The sequence below is a fragment of the Procambarus clarkii genome, chromosome 52, assembly GCF_040958095.1.
Source record: "Procambarus clarkii isolate CNS0578487 chromosome 52, FALCON_Pclarkii_2.0, whole genome shotgun sequence".
Lineage (NCBI taxonomy): Eukaryota > Metazoa > Arthropoda > Malacostraca > Decapoda > Cambaridae > Procambarus > Procambarus clarkii.
Genome location: NC_091201.1, coordinates 25,498,128 through 25,515,079, shown reverse-complemented (window position 1 = coordinate 25,515,079; position 16,952 = coordinate 25,498,128).

Genomic DNA, 16,952 nt, shown 5'->3' with positions numbered 1-16,952 from the left:
CGATTGAATTGGTGAAGGGGATAAGACACTAAGATATACCCCCAAGGGAGGCATACCCCAGGGGGAAGCATAGCTGAAGAAAGCACTCCCCCAGAGAAACATTCCTTTGGAATTGTTATTTTGTTGTTAAAGATTCGCTACCTGGAACAAAAAGTTCCAGGTAGCACGGGCTATGGAGAGCCCGTAGTGGGTCCTTTGGAAGCATACCCCAAGGTCAACCCGTTCTCGCACTTTAAGTCAATATTGAGTTATTGAATAAGTGCATATGTGACATACTAATTTATTGTGAATATTTTAGTTTACCTTGAAAAGCTTCATAGAAAACACCGCCCTTACCTAACCTTCTTAGTATGTTAAGATAAGCATCTTATTGCTTCGTAATTACAATTATTACTTAACCTATTATAGGTATAGGTCACATATGCACGTATTTAATAAGTCAATATTGACCTATAAGAAAGTGCGAGAACGGGTTGCCAAGGTAGTATGACTGGACCACTCCTATGAAGCATGTCCTTCAAAAGCATCCTTACCACATGAGACCACCAGTGTCTATATATACAAGAGTTCCCACTCTTGTTACCCAGACACATGAAAGAACACATAAATAACATTAATGGGACATTTAAAACAGTTTTATATCCTGGTCGTTGTTCCCAGGTTACTCTTGGCCCAGAAAAAAAACGAACTTGGTATGATGATTATCTCAGCTACGTACCAAATATACTGACCTATTACAAGGCTAGACAAGAAAATTATACACATAATTTTCCGGTTAATATATTAGGTGCAGAGATGGATGATAATCCGTCCCTTGGTAGACAAGTGTAAGATGTTTCAGCTAGATGTACAAAGAGATTTGCATGTCTGAAGAGGGACTCGCATCACATAAATACTAAATGTTTTACCACGGCCAAAATAAGATCTATTATGGAGTGCTCGACACGAGTGTGGAATTCCTCTTCACTGTCTTGTATAAACTTAGTTAAAATAAATGTCAAAGTGTCACCGTCTTTCTGAAACCAACTCCTCATACCAGCCTTGATATAGAACTTGGGGACTATACCAAAATAGATTATATATGACTGGAACATGTCCCTTTTTACAATGTTTAGAAAATACACCCAGTTCCCACCCCTCCCTTTTCTCTCTCTCTTCTCCCTACTCAGCTCCTCACAATGTTGTTAACACAGGTCAGTACAGGAACAGACGACTTCTGACTTTTGTTAGCAGGCTAAGAACTTTCCCTTTCCATAGCTCTTTAGTAAGCTCTATATATATATATATATATATATATATATATATATATATATATATATATATATATATGTGTGTGTGTGTGTGTGTGTGTGTGTGTGTGTGTGTGTGTGTGTAAGCTACAGGAACACACGCAAGCCATTGATCACTAAGAACTAATTGACCCGGCCAGGATTCGAACCCATGCCGTTCAGGATCACCCTTAAACGTACACAGTACCGTGACCACCACACCAATGACCGTCAATAAGGACTGATCAGTCCTGGTGCTTATTAACTAAGCTCAATCCCCGACGACACACATGGATCAATTTGGGTACAGTTAATCATCAAATTGATCATTGGTGCGGTGGTCACGTTACTATGTACGCTTTGAGGTGATCCTGGACGGCATGGGTTCGAATCCTGGCCGGATCAACTAGAGTTCTTAGTGATATATATATCAAATAGACCTACGTAAATTAAAGTTATACAAATGAAAATAAGAAAAAACTTTAATTTTTTTCATGTATATTCATTTTGAAATTTAAAACAATGAGTTTTAAACAGAAGGAAAAAAAAAATATGAAATTTATATATATTCAAGTCATGTTTACCTGCCATTTTTTCCTTTAAAATTTCCTTGTTTTAATATATATATATAAAAGACGGAGAATTGGGAGGTAGAGAAGTCGACGGTATAAAAGACCTCCAACCGCCCTGCCAGCGAAGACGAGCTAATTGCTCTCAGTCACTATTTTTTTAAGGTCTAGACCAAACTAATGGTCAGCCAATTATCGAGGAATGGACATCTCGTCCAAGGTGAAGCTCTTACACACACACACACACACGCACACACACACACACACACACACACACACACACACACACACACACACACACACACACACACACACACACACCCGTGTATATTCGCTCACACACACACACACACACACACACACACACACACACACACACACACACACACACACACACACACACACACACACACACACACACACACACACACATACACACACACACACACACACACACACCCGTGTATATTCGCTCACACACACACACACACACACACACACACACACACACACACACACACACACACACACACACACACACACACACACACACACACACACACACACACACCCGTGTATATTCGCTCACACACACACACACACACACACATACACACACACACACACACACACGAGGGAAACTCACACACGATTCACGGCGCAGTGGGCAGCGCAGGGGTTGTATGGCGAACAGTCAATCCACCTCTACATATCTCCATCTCTCCTTTCATGTGCAAGTCTATGTTTCTTTCACAATCGCTAAGTTTCCCCTTTACTTAAAATGTTACCGAGAAACCCAATCACAGATTAACTTCCAACGCCGTTTTCGTTAAGTAAATAATATTCTGTTCAACGTTTCTCTAAGAAACAACTTATCCTTGAGAATTTGGAGGGCAGAGATGAGTTCCTTGCTCACGATGGGCGTGTCGGGCGTCATATGGGCGGCGGGAGATGGGCTGGTCTGGGTAAGAGACGCTACATGCGCGGGTTATTATAGAGTCCACTTAAACACCCAACACTTTGATCGGATTAGTGTCTGAGTTATGACTGTGAACGTCTGAATCCGTCTCTATCCTGTGCGTTTTTGCAGCGAGTCGCGACGGGTAGAGGCAGGGAGAGGGAAGGGAGAATACAGGGAGGGGAAAGAGAGGTTAGGAAGAGACAGAAGTAGGGAAAGTGAAGGTTGGGAGAGATGGAAGGGCGGGAAAAAGAGCGAGAGGAAAAGGGAGGGAGAGGGATGGGGGAGGGAGAGAGGGGGAGGGGAAACGGAGGGGAAGGAAAAGGAGGGAGTGTAGGGACAAAAGGAAGAAATAAAAGGGAGAGAGGACGCAGAAAATAAAAGAAGGGAAGAAGAGGGGAGGGGAATGAAAGGACGGAGACAGCAATAAGGGGTAACAAGCGCGCCACGTGGCAAACAAAAAGGAAACGGGAGAGAAAGAGGGAGAGAGATGATGCCTGTGGAAGGGGAGACAGAAGAGTGAAGCGGTGTGACGCATGGAGGAGAACAACGAGGAACTGAGGAGTGAGAAGAGCAAGAAAGGAGAAGGGTAATCACAGAAAGGGAGAAGGGAGGAATGCAAGAGGAGAGGGCGGAGAGAGATGTAGCAGTGAGCAACAGGGAGGAGAGAAATGTTGGAAGAGAAAAAGGAGAAACAGAGAGAGGGGGAGGGAGAGAGGGAGGAGAGAGGGAGAGAGAAGGGGGAGAGAGGGTACATAGAGGGGGGAGAAAATAAGGAGGAGAGGAGAGGGGGAGAAAGAGGGGAGAGACAGAGGGGAGAGAGAGAGGAGTAGGGAGAGGGGGAAAGGGAGAATGGGAGAGAGAGCGAAGGGGTAGGAGAGAGAGAGAGAGAGAGAGAGAGAGAGAGAAGAGGAAGAAGAGAGAGAAAGCGAAGGAGAGAGAGAGAAAGAGAGAGAGAGAAGAGGAAGAAGAGAGAGAAAGAGAAGGAGAGAGAGAGAGAGAGAGAGAGAGAGAGAGAGAGAGAGAGAGAGAGAGAGAGAGAGAGAGAGAGAGAGAAGGGGAAAAAGAGAAAGAGAAGGAGAGAGAGAGAAGGAGGGAGGGGTGAGAGAGAGAAGGAGGGAGGGGTGAGAGAGAGAAGGAGGAGGTGGAAGAGAGGGGGAGGGAGGGAGAGAGAAGGAAAGAGGGAGGGGGGGGGTGGAGGGAGGGAGAGAGAGAGAGAGAGAGAGAGAGAGGAGAGAGAGAGGAAGAGAGAGGACGAGTGGAAGAGAGAGGAAGAGAGAGAGAGAGAGAGAGAGAGAGAGAGAGAGAGAGAGAGAGAGAGAGAGAGAGAGAGAGAGAGAGAGAGAGAGAGAGAGAGAGAGAGAGAGAGAGAGAGGGGGAGAGAAAGAGAGTGACATAGATTCTTTAAAAAGAAAGAAAGAAAACAAGATAGATTCTCTCTTAATTAATCTAAATCCTTAAAAATAAATGAAGGTTCGCAAATGGAAAAAAGTTTCTCTCAGAAAGAAGAAAAACCACAAGTAGAAAAGAAAACCAAGTGATACATGACAGAATTAACTGTACAACAGGAAGCAAACGAGGCCCCTGGAGCATCAAAGTTGGCAGCAGAGTTTGAGAGTGAGGTACTGGCAGCAGAGTTTGAGAGTGAGGTGCTGGCAGCAGAGTTTGAGAGTGAGGTGCTGGCAGGAGAGTTTGATGGTGAGGTGCTGGCAGCAGAGTTTGAGAGTGAGGTGCTGGCAGGAGAGTTTGATGGTGAGGTGCTGGCAGCAGAGTTTGAGAGTGAGGTGCTGGCAGGAGAGTTTGATGGTGAGGTACTGGCAGCAGAGTTTGAGAGTGAGGTGCTGGCAGGAGAGTTTGATGGTGAGGTGCTGGCAGCAGAGTTTGAGAGTGAGGTGCTGGCAGGAGAGTTTGATGGTGAGGTACTGGCAGCAGAGTTTGATGGTGAGGAACTGGCAGCAGAGTTTGATGGTGACGAACTGGCAGCAGAGTTTTACTTATCAAAGAGATAAAAAATAATAAAAAATAAAAAAAATAACCCAAATATTACACATTACATTTCCTTTAACCTAATGCATCTGTTCATCTTGCTGTAAATAGATAACACACACACTAACACATACCTCTAACCCACACACTTCACAGACACAACTACAGACGAAGTAGGCAAGGTTCACGGTATGTGGTAATTAGCGCGCCAGAGGTGTCTAAAGGCGGTCTTAAGAGAGTGCTTCAGAGTGGCCAAAATGATTATTGACAATGTTCAGAGCCTTGAGAACCTTATAATTTGAGGCGATAACTGACAGCAACAGGCTGATCCCTCCGGAGTGATAAGATCAGCTCGCGAAACCCATAGCCAGAAGGCAGGTATGTGTAATTAGGCAGGTGTGTATAGATATGATGCAAGGAGGAGGAGGAGGGGGACTTAGGTTGTATATAAAGAACTGCTCGAATAAGTACGTAGGAACTCCTTGAAAGTGGACGCCGGATTCCTTAAGCTCGACGTTAACCTCTGAAAATGATCTTCTTGTGGCATATATTTATAAAATTATTTTTTTATATAAACTGATATAAAATGAGGAGATCGTTTATGGAAAAAGGGAATTTGGTTTAGACCAGCGTTTATGAAAATTGAAAATTAAATTTAGAGCATCGTTCATGAGAAGGGAAGATTTTATTTAGAGCTAAGGTTATGAAAAGAAAAATTGGATTTAATCCAGCTATTAAGGAATAGAAAAATTTGCTTTAAAGAAACTTTCATGAAATGATTCCATTAATTCAGAATTTACAAAATATTTTAGCATTTTATTAGTGCTACTTTAGATATCTCTAAAAACGGATCTTACGGAACACAGACCTTAAAGACATGATTATATTTTCCAGAAAAAATTCTTTCAATTATTTTTAGGACGGTATGTTAAGGGTAGTAATTATGGACTGTTATTTTGAAGGGGGGGACAGTTAATGGAATGTCTATTATAATGCAGCTGCGCCTTATCAGTGCCTTTATATAAACAAAATCTAGATACCTGAACGTGCAATCCATATTGTAGTAAAATTCCCTGAATCTATACTATAGATTGTATTTATTCAGGGGAATTGTATAGAATCCACACTGTAGATTGTATAGAATGACTCTCCGTAGATTGAGAGAAGATTGAGGTTAGCTTCACCCATATTTGTAGGGGGAATGGTCTAGGGGGTAGGGAACATAATTAGGCTGGGTGAGATAAATGCCTAAGATAAATCCTTTCAAAAATATTTACAATTATAGACACCCTCCAAAGGCGATTTCCTTGGAGTCATATATGAAAACTTTGGTGCAATTCCCCCAAGAGTTCTTGGTATTCTAGAGTTCCCTAGAGTTCTTGAACACTAACAACTGATAGCTGTTATCTAACTAAACATTTAGTTAGCTAAGTTAGCTAAAACCCCCAAATGCAACAACCCATCCACGCCCCACAAACCCCAATGTCAAAAAGATCAAAGACGGTACAAATCCACAAGGGCCGTGACGAGGATTCGAACCTGCGTACGAGAGCATCCCAGACGCTGCCTTAATCGACTGAGCTACGACATGGCCAAAAGGTCTGGGATGCTCTCGGACGCAGGTTCGAATCCTCGTCACGGCCCTTGTGGATTTGTTCATTTGATGCATGAATGACTAATTGTGATTAGTCATTCATGCATCAATGACGCAATTGTGATTTCTGTATGTATCAAAGACGGTAACTTCGTCAGACTTCAGACAAGAAGATCCTGGAGGAGTGTAAGGAATTTCCCAAGAAACTCGCTGGGAGGGAGAAAGCGGATTGGAACAGGTTTGTCCCTGTTCCGGGCTTCCTGGGGGGAATCACAGAGCAGAAAAGTACCGTAAAGGTGGCTGAGACTTGTAAAAAAATCTATGGTATAGTTGGAGAAAAGAATGTTCTTCAATTTCCCTTCCCTTGATGCTGGGCTTCAAGGGAAGGTACACGAAGTTACTAACACTTCGTGAAAACGTGAATTAATAATGTGAGGATCGAAACAGCTACCTTGAGGTGCTTGAGGTACCTTGCTACACAGAATAAGAGGAAAATTATTAATCACACCTCAACAGCAAGCAATACGCAGTCGTCACTGACCTCTGCCATTCTCCCATTAACCGCTGGAGTACCCCAAGGCATCATATTGGGGGCACTTCTATTTCTTATACGTATTTCAATGACTTCCCAAAACGCTTTTTAACAGTCTTAATCCTTTCCTATTTGCTGTTGACAATACCTGTATCTTTTCTAGCTTCAACACACCCGAATAAATTTGTATGGTAAACAATGAATTAGAAAGGTCTTCTTGTGCATGACAATTAGCAAGCTCAAGAAATCTACTATTTATATATTTTGAAGGAAATCTCCTAAACAAATTGACTTTGAATTTAACAGCAAAACGATTGGAATTAAAGGTGAGTGAAGTCTCTAGTGAATATACACTAACAAGTAGCAGAAACAAGAAGCACAGTCAACAAATAAACTAAAATGCATATATAAAATAGATAACAATTTAATAAGACACTCAGTCCAGCTAATCCACCCTCCTTCTGACTTATATTACTTACTTGTCAATCCCCATATCACTCATGGTACCTGTGTATAAAACTCATCAACTACAAACTACTACAATCTCATGCCCAATAAAAATACATCAGCTATCAGAACTATTATAAACACAGCCTTCAGATAACGAAACTTCCCTGTTCAATTCCCTAAACATACACACTGTATAAATTCTTTTGTATACTTCACGCCTACAAAGGCTTGTTTTCAATACCAGTTATGGCGTAAAATTTTTCCAAACTGGATCTTATAGAACCTTTTAACAAGCGAGGGATTTACTACTCTATATAATGTGAAAACTTTAGGTATAATCACATCTACAAGCCTGTCAGCAGTATACAAGTCAATGAGAAGATTTCTGCATCCCTTGTAATCAGGCGAAGGAAGCCCCTTGTGAGGAGTTTCCAGCAGATGTCTGCTGTGTTTTCCTCTGTCACTGCACTAATTCTGTACCAGGTCCAACAGTGTACCCAAATTAACTATTCTACTCCTTCTTTGCATGCTTTAATTTGTAATTATCTCAGTCGAAATTAAGAGCAGGTTTTTGACTTTTAAGATCTATGCAAAAGTTACATATAACATGTAAAGCTGTAAATATTATCCACCAGTCGTTACGAAATTCGCTACACGTGCGAATACTGTCAAATTAGCAATATTTTTACATAATCATAACAAGGAAAATTACAAAACCAGTGTATCGTATACCCACAAATTTAAAACTATTCAACTGTAATTTGCTGCTTATTTCTTACAAATTACTTATTGCTAAATAATAAATATAATATTTATGCAATTACAAAACAGTGATAAAAAGAGTTTGAACATTACGGCAATCCTGCATCATGATTGTTGGCCTCGAAAATAACAGTCTAAAAATGCTCCACAATATTTTGCAGCTCCACCAGTGAATATTAAAACAAAAATGGCTTCCCGGTTTTGATCATGAAATTCTCTCACTTCACAGACGAGGAGTCACAATAACGTGGTTGGAATATGTTCATCAAACCACACACTAGAAAGTGAAGGGTCGACTACGTTGTCCCTTCACTTTGAGAAGTGAAGTTCAAAGTGAGATACGTTGTCTCTCACTTTGTCTCCTGCCCTCCACGAAGACTATCCGGCCAGGTCCATTTTAGTTAACTAGGTAACCTGATACCTTTTGCTGGATGCATTTCAGCCGGCAAGTGCATCTCCACAAACCCAGTGAACGGATTGCCTGTTCTCCAGAAACCGGCCACTTTGGGGGCCCCCCTTTTCCCAGCTTCTCATTTCCTTGGCCTCTATGCTCTAGCCCCTCTTCCCTTCGCACCAGAGAATGTGACTTTTCTTCTGATACGCTTTAACATACACTTTTCCTTGTCACCTGCGGTGCTGTATATCTGCCGAGGTCGACCTTCTAACCCTCCTCCTCCAAGTCGCAGGGCCATGGTCCACCTCACACATCTCAGCATCTATTTGATTGTATCTCATACAATAACTATAAAAGGCGTCGGTGAAATTCATGCAGATTTCGTTACGTAAGAGCCGTGTGCATCGCTACAAGTGATAATAATATCTTCCATCCCTCTTCAGAAAAAAAACAGGTTTCACCAATCGGTTCCGCCTCATTGCTCAGATGAACATCGAAACAAACTCGATATCTGACAGCGTTACATGCTTTTCAGACGTACAAGTAAAATGCATCGGAAGCTGGAGTTAAGGAAAGATATCTTTTGGCACTCCACTCTACAGAAATAATAATTCCCCAAAAAACATGTTTTTTTGGGGAATTCAAAACAAAAAACATTCCTCACTAACATGTTTTTTACTAAACACCGACGGTACGTCATCGTCCATAGATACTGCCATTGAAACCATGCAAGAAAAACACTTATGTGACAATATCTAATTGACCACAAAAGTTATGGCATTAATGCAAACACATACACGCCAAGATCGTCGAGTACTTATCACCTTGGTGTTAAGACATGCAGGAATATTAAGGAATGATATTGCATGGGAAAGAGGATTATAGATTTCAGAAAAGGTTATATCAGCATTGTGCAGACATTGCCCAACACGAATCACTGTAACAATATTTAACACATTATTTCAAGCTACAAATTAAATCAGATTAGCACTGTTACTTAACACAGAAGTTGAATAGTACTGGTGGACATAACCCGAGATTAATAAGTATATGAGTCAAATACTCATCATATGTCTAAGTAAAATTAGAATGAGTAACAGGGTGTAAGCCAGAAGCTTCGGACCCGTTTTGAAATATACATAAAAAAAATAATTCTTTATTCTGCTCTTCAACTGAACCTCATGGAGAAAATCTCTTCATATGCGAATCCCGTGACACAAATAGTAAATAAAAATAATAAATAAACACACACATTGCAAGCAAGATTTTCTTGCACTCACGTAAATAAACACAAATGCAGGTTCACACATGCACGCAATCGCACGCGTTCGCAATGCAGAAGTACGTCCCATACATACAGATGAATAACAGACTCTTTCACACAAGTACTTAACGCACTCTAATGTAAACAGTTAATGCACTGAATAAATCCACAAGGACCGTGACGAGGATTCGAACCTGCGTCCGAGGACGCAGGTTCGAATCCTCGTCATGGCCCTTGTGGATTTGTTCATTTGATGCATCACGCAATTGTGATTTCTGTATGTAGTTAATGCACTCTATAACACAAGTACTAATGACACTCTTAGAAAACTTCCTAACTTAAGGCGATCTCTCACAAAATTCCTTTTACATATACTTGCTTAATACTATCTCAAACAAACATTTGCACAAAGGGCTCTTTCAAACAAGTACTTGCACAGCGATTCACCTAAAGCACTTGCAGATCACACTCTCTCAGTCAAGTACATGATGAACGCACTCACTTAAGCAATCACTTGTCAACACACACACTCACAAAAGCACTAAGTATTCTCAAGTACAAGTACTCGCACAATGTACTCACACTCACCACACTTTTTTAATCAAACCTGAACACGACACACTTTCATTACCACTTGCAGAAGGCACTCTTCTAATCAAGAATTTTCCAACACACTCTCCCTCAAGCCCTTGCACAATGTTCACTAAAACAAACACACACACACACATGCACTTTCAGAACGCACTCATTCACGATGACCTCCACAACACACTCACGCACTAGACGTTTCACAATGCACTCTCACACACAAAACCTTTTACAACGCACTCTCCCTCAAACCCCCTTGCACTCAAACCCCCACACACAAGCACTTTCTGAACGCACTCATGCACGAGGACCTCTACAACACACTCACACACAAGACCTTCCACAACACACACACACAAGACCTTCCACAACACACTCTCTCACACACACACACAAGACCTTCCACAACACACTCTCTCACACACACAAGACCTTCCACAACACACTCTCTCACACACACACAAGACCTTCCACAACACACTCTCTCACACATAAAATACGCGCCGGATGGAAAAATAAACCCACTCTCTCCCCCGTGCCGGAAGCGGGGTGTTACGAAGCAATTACCCAGAATACGAAGCCTGGAGTGTGTATGTGGAACTATTGAGACCTCCTGTAGCGGAATCAGGCTCCCCCCGTCTCCGTCAGGCAGGTGTTGTGCTAATTATTCAGAATTTTTAACTGGTCCATCATGAGTTGGTAAACCAAATCTGGCACTCACCAGGAGCCCTGATGGACGTCCCAAAGGTATTATTATAATAATCGGCAATTTGCATACGTAGAGCCGGACAGGAAATTGAGTCATAACAGCGAGAGAGGAAAAGCTCACTGTGTCTTGTGTTTCCCGAACCTCCCTTGATTACGGGCGAGGAGCTGCATTTAATGGAATGTTTTGATGGAGGGGGTGGAACCTGGTGAGCCCCCTTCCCGGCAGCAACTCACCACACCAATATCATGGTTATCAAATGTCCAGCCGTCCGTGAACACCCGCCACCACCCAAACAGACGACGTGTGACTATGTTGGAGGAACACACACACACACACACACACACACACACACACACACACACACACACACACACACACACACACACACACACACACACACACACACACACACACACACACACAAACACAAACACACATATACACACACAATCACACACTCTTACTCTCTCTCATTTTCGATATTACAGTAAGAAATTTCTAAGAAATAATTCCAGGTAATTTGATATTTCAACATTCGTTTTAGGGATCCCATTGAATCAGCGTCAAATGGCACTCGTTTCATTGAAGTGAATCTCCTATTCATCTATGTTGGTCACTTACCCAGCAGTAATTACTGTTAGCAATTTTGTGAGGCTAGCCCCAAGTATCTGGTCTCCAATCTAAACAGACGGACACCTATTTACTTATATACCAGATGAAGTACCCATTGATAACCGGCTTTTTCTCCCTTTCTTCCCTTTCTCCCCATCATCTTACCACTCCCCCCTTCACCCTCTTGCCCATTTTCACCCCACACATCAACCCCCCCCCCCTACTCCCTCCCCATCTCGCCCACATGAATTCTTCCCATATATTCCCACACACACCCTCTCCATGCCTTCACACACATACACACACACACACACACACATATCATACCTATTTCCCTGCAAGTTTAATGAGACTAGCCATTAGCGTTTGGCCTACAACCTTGGCCAAACAGATATTTTCATTTTTTTCGATGCAGATATGTCTTTTCTTGATGTAAACGATTTGGAAAGAAATATTTTATATATCTTCACTTGCGCAACACCACCCTAGCAACACAACCATGCAACAATACTCAAGGATACACAATCATGCTACAATACTCGACAATACTCAAGGATACACAATCATGCTACAATACTCAGACAAAACAACCATGCAATAAATACTAATATGTATTAATGAGCCCTTATCCTAACCTACCAGAGGATCCAAAACAGAAAACGGGAAAGTATGTCAATTTCGCGAGTTGCTAACATTTTCAAGTACGACAATTTTTGGTCTTAGATATAGAGTATACGACAAAATGCGACGCTTTAATAAGGACGGGTTGCACAAGCACATATGAGTAAGTACTGCTAGCTAAGAACACACAGACAATCAAGAATACAGAGAAACAAAGACTTACAAACACAAAGATTCTTAAAACAAGGACAGAAATTAATAGAATCCAAAGGGAACATTTTCACCTGTATAGAGAACATCCTGTTTTCATGACTTGACCAGCGTCCAATATGTAGGTTATCTTGAGGTTATCTTGAGATGATTTCGGGGCTTTTAGTGTCCCCGTGGCCCGGTCCTCGACCAGGCCTCCACCCCCAGGAAGCAGCCCGTGACAGCTGACTAACTCCCAGGTACCTATTTACTGCTAGGTAACAGGGTTGTTGGGTAATGCTAGGTAATGTAGTGGTTGTACATAACCCGAAGCGTCCAATATGCAGTGGTTATACCTAACCAAAAAGCGAGACAACCTAGACAACCCACCAAACCCATCGAGACAGATACACGTTTTAATTTCACTAAAAAACACCGAATTTTAACGCAGTGATGTGTAGAAGTAAATATAATATTTCGATGCCTCGTGTGATCCTGTTGTTGTTGTTTAAGATTCGCTACCTGGAACAAAAAGTTCCAAGTAGCACGGGCTATGGCGAGCCCGTAGTCGTGTGATCAGTGAAGGTCATAACAATGGCAACGTCGACCCCCCCCCCCCATTAATCATTCACTAAAGTTTTCATTGGCGCCCCACGTAATTAAGTCATGATTCAGTGCACCTTTATCAAGTATGCCCTGGCAGCCAAGAATTACACGGCTGTCCTCAAAGTATACATGATAACGTTAATACATTACGTTGTATATCCCATGTTGCATATCACATATATCCCATGTTGTATATCACATATATCCCATGTTGTATATCACATATATCCCATGTTGTATATCACACCCATGTTGTATATCACATATATCCCATGTTGTATATCACATATATCCCATGTTGTATATCACACCCATGTTGTATATCACATATATCCCATGTTGTATATCACATATATCCCATGTTGTATATCACATATATCCCATGTTGTATATCACATATATCCCATGTTGTATATCACATATATCCCATGTTGTATATCACACCCATGTTGTATATCACATATATCCCATGTTGTATATCACAACTGGCCTGTGTCAAATTTTAGACTCTTCTCTCTCACTGGTCTCTGAATTGGAAGGAGAGAAAGGTTATAAATTAGTTGTTCTAGGCATTAATTAGGTGCGTAGGTTGATCCGAGCTGGCGCTCTGGGCGTGGATTGATCCAGGTTTGGGATAGGGGGGAGTTGATTAATCCATACTGGGGTTGGGGGCGTGGGGTTGATGTAGGCTTGGGCTAGGGGTCTCTGAAGAGCGTGGGCTGATCCTAGATCCTGTGATAAGGACTGTCAGGGGAGATGGGTTGATGCAGGCTGGTTCTAGGGACTCTCAGGGGAGCTGGGTTGATGCAGGCTGGTTCTAGTGACTCTCAGGGGAGGTGGGTTGATGCAGGCTGGTTCTAGGGACTCTCAGGGGAGCTGGGTTGATGCAGGCTGGTTCTAGGGACTCTCAGGGGAGCTGGGTTGATGCAGGCTGGTTCTAGGGACTCTCAGGGGAGCTGGGTTGATGCAGGCTGGTTCTAGGGAACTGTCAGGGGGCGTGAGTGAGTTCCGTGGTCATTGTGCCAGGGGGGTGGAGAGCGTTTAGATCACGCCAATAACACATTACATCTTCGTAAAGCAACTTCACCCCCGTTATTGTCTGTGGGCGTAATTGATCGCACGAGTGACTGCCAGAGCCCCTTTTATCGCCTCGCGACCGACGACCCCAGCTGAAGGAACACCCATCTGACCTCTTACCTGCCTCTCCTAATGGAGCCAATGAAGCCATTACGCGCTTAAAAACCACGTGTATCAAATTAAACAACCACGAAGTCGATGAGCTTCGTCTAAACGAGGTAACGGCAAGACGCCCATAAGTAATAAAAACAAAGAAACGCGTATGTCATTCGCCTATAATCACACATTTAATTTGATGAATATGAAGAAAAAGCGGCGTTTATGAGTAGGGTTGATAATACACTTGGTGAGATGAATGTCGACCGATCCACCAATGTGAATTCTGGTTATATTTTGTGTGTGTGTGTGTGTGTGTGTGTGTGTGTGTGTGTGTGTGTGTGTGTGTGTGTGTGTGTGTGTGTGTGTGTGTGTGTGTGTGTGTGTGCGCGCATTCCAGGATTTATGAGGGTGGCTCTTAAAGCTGTTCCAGGAGAGGGCAGGTCTTGATGTTTATGGGTGGAAATGCGTCATTCAAGGCGTGTCCAAACATGTCCAGAGATATGTCCAGACATATGTCTGGATATATGTCTGCATTTGGCGTGTCCAAACATGTCCAGAGAGTGTGCGTGCGAGGCAAGTTTCTGTCGAATTCAAGTGAATCAGTGATGAAATTTTTTGGCCGAAGACATTACGAATACACCATATACCATATGGACGAGATAAATTATTCTTGAGAAATGTTAAGATTTTCCGGTTTTCAAATTTATCTTCGTCATTTAAGGAGTGCACTGCGGGTCCCCTTTGATTTTAGTGTATAGCTTACAGTGATTTATTAGTTTTATGGCTCATTTTGCATCTAAGAATATTTTGAAAAAAACAGAAATAAAAACAGAAAACGATAATAAATGTCAGACTTTAGGCTAGTATAAAATAAATTGAAATGTGTTAACTGGTACAAAAAAAGGTACACAACTCTCTCTATATTTGCTTCTGGTAGTTTTGAATGATATTCAATATTTTAGCTGTTAGGAGTAACCACACAGCCCTTGCCATCTCTGCCGCTACATATGTAGACATATCTACAGATGTATGCCTGCCTTCCAGTGCGTATGTGATACGTCTATCTACGTCTAAGATACGCATCTTAGACGATATAGACGTATCTACGTCTAAGATACGTCTTAGTAATCTCCTAAATTGTAATATTTTCTTCCCATTTTCAATGTGTTTTACAACCGTGATTTCCCATCTATTCAAAAATAAATATAAACTAGAAAAGAGCACAGAACATCATGAAAATAAAGCAAATCTTATTGTGAATGATTCACTGAACTTTAATTATTCTCAGTTTAAACAGTATTTTTAATTGATTTGGGGCTTTATGCTAGATTTGAAGGAACTACCTAACCTTGATTTAAATTAAGCTTTAGAATCATACCCACACTCTACCAACTAAGCAAAGAGAATTACGCAGAATTACGTGAATTATATAATGAATTAAAATTCATTATTAACACCTACGACATCGAAATCATTAGCGATAACGCAAGTGGTACTTGGAATACCTTATCACGTGTCCAGAAAACAGGATAATTAACTACAACGACTGAAACACCTACCTAACACAGAGATACCACACTGCCTGAGGAAGGTATCGTAGAACTAGTTCTCCCGGCAAATAAGGATCTTAATTCACTTACAAGAAGTCAGGGAAAATCTAGGAAATAGAAACTATATCATAATCCGATCCACATTAAACACGACCTGATAAATTCAGATAATTCTTATCACAATACCACGTTATAGGACAGCTGATAAGAAGCGTTGAAACGACACTACGGGCTCACCATAGCCCGTGCTACTTGGAACATTTTGTTCCAGGTAGCGAATCTTTAACAACAACAACAACAACGTCGAAACGACAGTGATATTAATTGGATCATATTTCTGATTATGATCCAATTCTGATTATAACTGATTATGAGTCTTCATATTTGAAGACTGTCAAACAGATGAGTTAATTATCAAATATAATTATGAATCATTAAGTGGAAAAAATAGTTATACAAAATATGAAACTAATGATCATTTATGACACCTAATAAGTCACCAAAATATCTTGTAACTTTATGATGAGTATTGCATAAATTATATTAATAGGGATTATCGAGATAAGATTATAGGGATTAGAATATAGGGATGTATGTAAATATATACAATTATAGGGATTAGTCGAAGTAATGATTAACAGTCACCTCAAAACGCATTTTTTAAATTAAAGCGCTATAACAAATAATAGAGCAGTATTGAAATAAAATTCCAAATAGGTAATCAGCACTAGGTATTCACACTACGCCCTAAAGCAAGTACTGCATTAAATCACCATTATGGTAATGTGTGTATGCACATCTCTCCCTTCAGAGATAATTGCACATCTATTATCTAGAATTGTAAAGGGCTCTATTATACCTTTTCTAGGATTAGTGCTCAAGGATGCATGAATATAAATATTAAACAAACAGACGATACACTACACACAAACACACACACACACACACACACACAAACACACACACACACACACACACACACACACACACACACAAGGGGACATAGGTAGAAACTGAGTGCCCAAATGAGCCACAGAGATATTAGAAAGAACTTTTTTAGTGTCAGAGTGGTTGATAAATGGAATGCATTAGGAAGTGATGTGGTGGAGGCTGACTCCATACAC